The sequence below is a fragment of the Heliangelus exortis genome, chromosome 3, assembly GCF_036169615.1.
Source record: "Heliangelus exortis chromosome 3, bHelExo1.hap1, whole genome shotgun sequence".
Lineage (NCBI taxonomy): Eukaryota > Metazoa > Chordata > Aves > Apodiformes > Trochilidae > Heliangelus > Heliangelus exortis.
In genome coordinates this window covers 91,041,771-91,049,966 of record NC_092424.1, presented here as the reverse complement: position 1 = coordinate 91,049,966, position 8,196 = coordinate 91,041,771, and the positions used below count along the sequence as shown (strand labels likewise).

Below are 8,196 nucleotides of genomic sequence, written 5' to 3'. Positions count from 1 at the left end.
CACCATTTGAATTTTAATATTATACTTGCTAGTTCTTGGGAGCTCAGTTACTGCGAGGTCTATAATTAGTACCTGCTCTCGTTCAACAAAATGGGACTCTGCTGACTTCTTTCATTAGTATGCTTTTATGCTTGGTATTTGGCACTTGCTATTTTGTGTCACCACAGAATAAAAATACTCAGAGGATGGCTTCTCCCACACCTATTAGTTTAAATAAACATTAAACATATTGAAAAGTAGCTTAAGAAGGTTCCCATCCCCTTGCCCCTCCCGCTCCCCCTTTCTCTTTCTTTTTCTTTTTCTTTTTCTTTTTCTTTTTCTTTTTCTTTTTCTTTTTCTTTTTCTTTTTCTTTTTCTTTTTCTTTTTCTTTTTCTTTTTCTTTTTCTTTTTCTTTTTCTTTTTCTTTTTCTTTTTCTTTTTCTTTTTTTTCTTTTTCTTTTTCTTTTTCTTTTTCTTTTTCTTTTTCTTTTTCTTTTTCTTTTTCTTTTTCTTTTTCTTTCTTTTTCTTTTTCTTTTTCTTTTCTTTTTCTTTCTCTTTTTCTTTTTCTTTTTCTTTTTCTTTTTCTTTTTCTTTTTCTTTTTCTTTTTCTTTTTCTTTTTCTTTTTCTTTTTCTTTTTCTTTTTCTTTTTCTTTTTCTTTTTCTCTTTCTTTTTCTTTTTCTTTTTCTTTTTCTTTTCTTTTTCTTTTCTTTTCCTTTTTCTTTTTCTTTTTTTTTTTTTTTTTTTTTTTTTTTCTGTCCAAAACAGTCAAAGTGATCCAATTTGAGCTAGTTCAAGCAGTTGTTTCTCAGGATGGTATGGTGTTTTCAGAGAGAAAACCTACTGAAATTAGTGGGCCTATGAGAAAGAGCTCCTCTGGCATTGGAGTGCAACTTTCTTTCCCACTTTATGCAGATACTGGAACTAAGCGAGCTGAATGGGTAGGTTGAAGAAGCTCTTCATAAATTCAGATTACTGTCTCTAACAATACTGCAAGGCTCTGGTCAGGTTAGCCATTCAAACTGCTACTGTCCATTGCTACCATCATGCCAACAAAGAGGGCAACAGATACCTTAGAAAATCCTCTCAGTTGTATGTGTAAAGGGCATATTTATTCATAGTTCTCATCTCTGCTGGAAATGGCTGGTTTATGCCCGCTGGCCATATGTGTAGCTCTGATGCTGCTGCTGGATTTTCCACAACCTCAGCTTTAATTCTGCTTTATTCAGCTGTAGCTGTTCTGATGACAACAGGACTCCCTTTTAAGTGAGCGTGGGGATGCGGAAACAACCCTGGCATGCACACTGTGCTACAGCTCTGGGTTCTTCACATCAACCCATTCCTCCTGGTGAGTGGTGTTGACTAAAAGTTGACAGCGGTTAAGTATTCTTGTTCTTTGAGCTAGGAAGGAGAAATTATGTCAGGGATTTACATAATTAACTTAGTGACCTCATCCTGTTGTCAAAAAAGGAATATGTTTGGAAGATATTACTCTTCTTCTTCAAATGGACAATGAATGAAAAGAAGATCTCATAGGCCCAGTAGACTCTCTTTGCAGTGGGCTTATTGTCAAGTGTGTAGTTTTGGCCCAAGCTGTAAAAATAAAGAAGGTAAGGAGAAGCCTGGGTGATTGTCAGGCTTCAGGAAAATATTTAGTTCCTTGTACAAAGATCTGTGTCAAGGTTGCTACACCTCTGTTATATGTTCATTATAAACTGGATTTTCTTCTGTTGATCTGTATAGAGTCATCTATTTATGGGTGGAGGCTAGAGAGGTTTTCATTTCCCTTGCCTGTTGCTGTGAAATTTAAATAGGAACACAACATTGAAGAAGAAATGACTGTTTGTGTGAATTTTTTTCATACATATAGGAATGCATATACTCCAGCACCTCAGCTGCACCTTGAATTCAAGAACTACAGATACTATGGCTGGAGGTGGGACAACTGCCTGATACTCAGCCAGTATAAACGCTGAGATAAACGAGGTAAATAGGCAGTGCTCTGTCCAGTCTCTAACAAGAATTGTGCCTTTGTATGGTCTTAAAGAGGAGAGGAGAAAGTGTGGAAGCAGGCCAGGCCTTTTCCTTCTCTTCTAGAGGAATGTTTAGCACACCCAATGCATCCTAAGATAAAAAAAAACCACCAAAACCAACAAACTTCCCAACCTTGTTTTTCTGAAAAGACTGTGTAACTCACTTGCCATGTCAGCCATGAAAACATTTTTTCTACTTGTATCCATCCTTCTTGCTTCTGTTCCAAGAACAATGATGTGGGTTTTATTTCCACTGAATCTCAAACAATACTGATGAACCCTTCTATCCTCTAGTTCTCTTTTCTGTGATAACAAGAAGACACCTGCACACATCCACAAGGAAGTCTGTTGTAGTGCAAACTTTTTTTCAGCCCCATCATAATAACATACTGAGATCCTGGCTATATTCTTCTCAACTTTTCATCTTATATCCTGAATGATTTTGTAGTCTTGGGAATTCCTTGTCCAGCTACTTCTGAGCTTGTGAACAGCAAACAACCCATCCACTTTACTGAAAAGCTTAATGGGAATCCCTGTGATCCCATGTATCCATACCAAAACATTGAGCCTGTTATGCTGTAGTGCAGCTTGCCACAGCTCAGCTCCCTTCCCTGATCCAAGCATTCCAGCTCTGTCCAAATTTCAAATTGGAAATAGTACTGGAACAGCTCATGCTGCTTCTCAGACATTTCCTGGGGATTGTCTAATAGTTGCCATAGCCCTAAAACTACCCCTCCTGTACCTGGAAGCCTGCTAGGAATGAAACAGTACAGATGATAGGAACAGTGCTGGGCTGGTTTTCTCTCACTTTTATTTCAGCAATCTGTGCATGCATCTGGGCCTCCTGCATGTCCTTTTCTCTGTTTTGCCTCCAGGCTGGCCTAGTATTAGCTGCTAATACCTTTGTGAAAGGATGTGTGCAGAGCAGATCCAACTCTGATTTTACTATTTTAAACCTCTTATATTCTGCTTTTCTTCTTTTTATTTTCCTATTTTTTTTTTTTATTTATTCCTGTAGTTACTCTAAAACCAAAGGTTTTGTTTTTGTTTTTTTATTTTATTTTCTTGACGTCTTTGAGAGAAAGAGAATTTACCATGCATGGATAAAGGGATCTTTTTTTTATAGAAAATTCATACAGCTCCTGGTTATCCAAGGATCTTTTATGTAGGAAATAGTTACAGGTTTAATTCTCAGCAATGGACCTATCTTCCATTTATTTCCTTTCTTGAATTTCATTATATTCTGTTCTGTCAATGAATTCTATGTTCTATTATACACTGCACAGGAAAAAAATATTTCTTTTTAACCATAAATCTTCTAGCTCATCATCTCATAAGTTTTCCCCAAGATATTGTGACAAATGGAAAGTTATCCACCCCTGTTAACTTCCCCCAAATCTCTGCTGTTTGTGATCTTTTATATTTTTATCATAATCTTCTTGGGGTTTTTTTAGCCGATGGGTTTGGGTTTTTTAGTAGCTCTTAAAGCTCTCTCACATCTTCAGATGTTGTTGCCACCTTTTTGACTAATTTTGTTCATACAGAAGATCAGGATTGTACTGAATCTTTAAGATCTGTGTGAACCATCACAAACTGTCAAAAAATAATGAAATACCTGTTTTGTCCTCACCTCTTTGTGATACATTTTGAGGATTTGACCTTCCTCCACTCTTGAATACAATTACTTTCTGATTATTTCTATTCTGCATTTTTGTACGTGGGAGTTATGAAATGATGCTCCACTTTGGTTTAGTTTTCTCTTTTTTTTTTTTTCAGTTCTACTGGGATCTTTAGTCATGTCTTTCTCAGATGCTTCTCCCAGATGAATGATGAGAATGACATTTTTTGGTGCTTGAGGATGAGGTTGCATTTATTGTAGTACTTTGAGAAATAGTTACAGCATGTCCTGTATGACTCTACTTAATTAACAACATAATTCAGATTTCTCTCCCTCGCTTTCAAAACTCTGGGAAATAATATTTGAGCACTGTTTGACATAGTTTAATTATTTGACTTTGCTGTCTTTTAGAATCCTCAAGGAGACCATTCAAATGATTTTGGAACTGAACTGCATATGTTTTCTTGTACTGTTAGTCCATCAGATATTATAGACCAAAATCTAGAATATGCTCAGTTTTCTTTTTTTAAAAAAATAACTCTCACCTCTTTATTTCTTATTTTAATGAACAAAATCATAATTATTTTTTTTCTTTGTATGCAAATGTCAAACTTCCTGCCAAAAACTGAAAAGTTTTTACAATAGATTTAGAAGGAAAAATGCCCCAAGCAGCTCTTGTGGATTTTTTCCTTTTCTTCTCCCATGGTTACAAAGAACTATGTAATAGCTAATGGAGAGAAATTATCCCTTGCATTATATTTAATAGGATATATTTTAGTAAAAATTATTCTTAAACCTACCTGCATATTTTCTTCTTTTTAATAAGCTCTGTTGGGATATATATAATATGAGGCACAATTGATAATTATGAATTCGGGATGAATTCGAGTGGCTTAACTTTCACCACTCATGAGCAGAATGCTGTACTCACAACCTCCTGCAGGTTCAGCATGGTGGTATAGCTTGATTTACATACTCTAATGGTTCAGATGAGAATAAGTTTGAAAGAACTAGATTGCACTAAATTATAAAGACATTTACATTCCAGGTAAACCCAAACATGCTGGTGTTTAAACAGACCTGTTCTGACTATATTAAAACCTTATTTTAAAATGTAACTTATCTTCTGTATGGCTAGAAAGCTAGGGAGTTTGTTTTGGGGAAACTAAAAGGATATAATCTGGGTCATGTCAAAGTTGTCAGAAGCATCATTTGTGTCCATAACCTCATAAAGATGAGGATTTACTTTTTCCAAATGATACGTCAGCAACTCACACTCTGAGTGAGGCAGGTGGAAAGCTTTTGAAGGGTCTACCTCAGGCTTTCTCTCCTCACATAACAGAGCCTTTTCAGAGATGCAAAGCCTTTCCTAATGCCAGTAATGTCAAAACTCAGATGAACTAATCGTTCATTTGAGTCATGAATTAATAGAGGTCATTTTACCTTTCTGAGTACAAACAAGTCCTGCTGCAAAAAGGGATAATGAGCTGTTGTCCTAGCTATGCTTTTTAAGAAGGAAGAACAACACAAAGAAAATGGGGAGCTGTCAGCAGAAGTAGCTCTAAAAGTCATAGGTAAGTGCAACTCTTTCTGCTAGACTAGCTCTTCACATCAAGTGTTCCCATTTAATGTTCCTCAACAATAGCTGCCTGCTGGACATTGGCTGTAGCTTGCTTGAAGCTTTTGTGACTGTGAGACTGGCAGCAACCTGGGATTTATGAAGAGTTCTTTTTTTTTTTTTTTTTTTCTGCTATGCTGGGCCCTTATTGCTCTCTTCCGGGCTAAACGCCTTCTACATTGGTCACAGTTTCCACTGAAGTTCACAGCATGCAATTGATGTCTCAGTACCTGAATGATACTGAGACCAGCACACTGTATTTCCTTCAATAAAATCTAATTTTCAGGGGCAATGAAATGGTGTAGTAGAACGAAGGAATCGCTTTTCTAAAAACATTTGAGGTATGTTCTAATGGAAAGAATAATTTTATTTTCCCCAAAATATATCAAGAAGATTTACCTTCTTCTCTAGAAATATGTAAGTGGTCTAATATTTAAAACCATCATCTATAAGTGAGAAGTTTTCTCTCTTTGGCCTGAGAGTATCCAAGCCTACATTTTCTACTTTGCTACTTAAAAGCTGCTGAAGGCAGAGCAGTCAGTCCCAGGGCACAGAGCTTGCTGATGAAGCCCTGCCACTTCTCCCTGCACAAACCCAGGATCCATTGGGAAGGGCTAGCACTACAGAAAGAACTGGGAAGGCAGGAATTCAGTTTGCAGGAAAGACATTTAAGTTCCAGACATTTTTGATGGCGAGTAGGCTTGGGCTATACCTGAGGAGAGGTGAGGGCAGCAGTGGCTTGGCGTGCAGGGAAGGGCATCTGCTGCATCTCTGCCTGAGAAGATGTCTTGCTGTCTGTCCACACAGACAATTGGTTCATCCCAGCTCCTCCAGCCTCACTGCACGGCTCATCTTGAGATGCTCTCAGCAGCAGAACCACCCTAGCAGCATCCCGCTTTCATCCCGAAGGAAACAGCCCCAGCCATGACATAAGTTCCAAGGCCCAAGAAGATGGCTTGAGTTTGTTCCTGGTGTGAAAGGACTGCTAAGAGAAGAAAGGGGAAGAGCACTAAAGGAGATGGTGAGTGAAGGAGGGAAGAAAGAGTACCCCTTGCCTTCATCTGTCTCCTAAACACATCCATAATCTGACACTATCCAGACTCCTCTCTCCTACCCAGACCTCTGGACATGCCTGAACCCTTCTGATTCACCTACCCAGACCTCTGGACATGCCTGAACCCTTCTGATTCATGCCTCCTGTTCAGCATCCCATAAAGGTCTCCTCCTCTGCCACCCTGATTTTAAGAGCCACCTGGCCTTCTCCCTCTCCTCACCCAAAACTGTTCAAAACATCCTCTCTCAAGACATCTTCAAAAACATCTCCTCCTCTTAGCCCTCTCTTTGTACACCCATATAAATATATGCTCCTTCCAGTGTCCCTCCTTCCTCCTGTCCCATTCCCGTCTCAAAAAAAATTGTAGATTTATGCATTTTCAAACTAAGAAGTGACTGTAGAATCTATATGCAACACTGAACTTTAAGCATCCTTCATATGATTTACAAATAATTTTTAAACTGCATGTTTTTGGTTTGTTTTATAAATCCTGTTATAGTCTTATTACTTTTTACTCCTTCCAGAAAGTGTCACAAAAAATGTAAAATGACTAAAAAACAAGACAGAAGAAGGGTATTACTTGAGAATAAATGCAAAGAAACAGTCTGATGAGTGAAAACCTTAGTATTACATTATTTTTAGTGTTGAACCACTAATGAACCTCAAAGTCAGTTTAAAATTCTAATTGGATTTCCTATGTGATGCAGTTGTCAATAGAACATCAGTATGCATCAGTGAGCTGTAGATATTTTTTTCTTTCATCTCTATTTTCTTCTCTTTAGCATTTTATGAAGCAGACATTTTTCTCCTAAAGAACTCTAAACCCCTTGCTTTTTAAAGTTATCTACAGAATTCTGTCTTGTGAGGTGCAAAATGAACAGGGAAAACCACAAAATATGGTTAAAGTCCCCATGGAGCCCTCACTAATTAACTGTCTGTTCCTGAAGGATCTCCAGGGTGGGGGAAGGCTCTTGATAAATGAGGCAGTGGTTTCTATGGAAATGGAAAAAAGACTACTCTTTCAAACTTCCTACATAAAACCAGTTAGGTTGGTTGTAGGAATTATCTTATATTGGGTACATCTTTCCTGATGGAAAAAATGTTGACTTTTGACTCTAATAATGACAGAGAGTGTTGTTAATCAAATTAATACAAGCTATTTGTTCAGCTTCATTAGCTTCACTTGTAAAAGACAGGTGGATCATGCTAGTTCATTCAGGTATGTGACTGTATTCAGATAATCATAATTAGATATCTTGCTGTCCTTTTGCATATAATGTTGTTTAGTTACCACTGAAGCTATTTTCTGTTTTATTCATCTATTGATCAATAAAAATCTGATTTTCTCCAGCAGGCTGCTGCAAAAACTGCTATTACACAATCCCTTCTGCAACACAGTTGTAAAAACACTGAGGAGCCACCTGGCCACCAAGTCCTCCTTCCTATGCCACAGTATCCTACCTCACAGTCCTGAGTCCTCTGCAAAATTCAGGTCACTGACCACTCAAAAGCCAGCCCCAAATGCAAAATGATCTGAAAACACTGCATGGATTTTACAACCGAGTTGTCACAATAACATCAGCAAAGAATGTTTGAAGACCTCTAAGTTATGTTGTGATGAATGAAAATAAATGAGTTGTTAAACAACAGAACCAGAAACAGAATTATAAAGAGAAAATATAAATAAATTTAATCAGTCCCTTTTCTGTTGAAATATTAAAATAAAGGAATATTTAACAAATAATTGAATTATCTTGGCCTTGGAAGACAAAGTAGCTAAGCAGAAAGTCTTGAACTCTGATGGTGTTCTTGCAGCTTGGGATGTATTTCTAGCTGATGAAGTCAGTGACATAAGTCCTGCCCCTTTCAATAGGATAGGACTTTGCTCTCTGT

The 8,196-nt window shown here is 37.4% G+C and overlaps 1 long non-coding RNA gene across 2 annotated transcripts; it reads left to right on the top strand.

Annotated features, from left to right (window-relative positions):
* The first annotated feature begins 753 nt into the window (after nt 1-753).
* On the top strand, nt 754-7,953 carry LOC139795120 (uncharacterized). Of its 2 annotated transcripts, none has more exons than XR_011725387.1 (3): nt 754-1,328; nt 6,057-6,270; nt 7,658-7,953. It is a non-coding gene; the product is annotated as an uncharacterized lncRNA (long non-coding RNA). The 2 variants fall into 2 exon arrangements; XR_011725388.1 differs by lacking the exon at nt 754-1,328 and adding an exon at nt 3,097-5,205.
* Nucleotides 7,954-8,196: the final 243 nt, after the last annotated feature.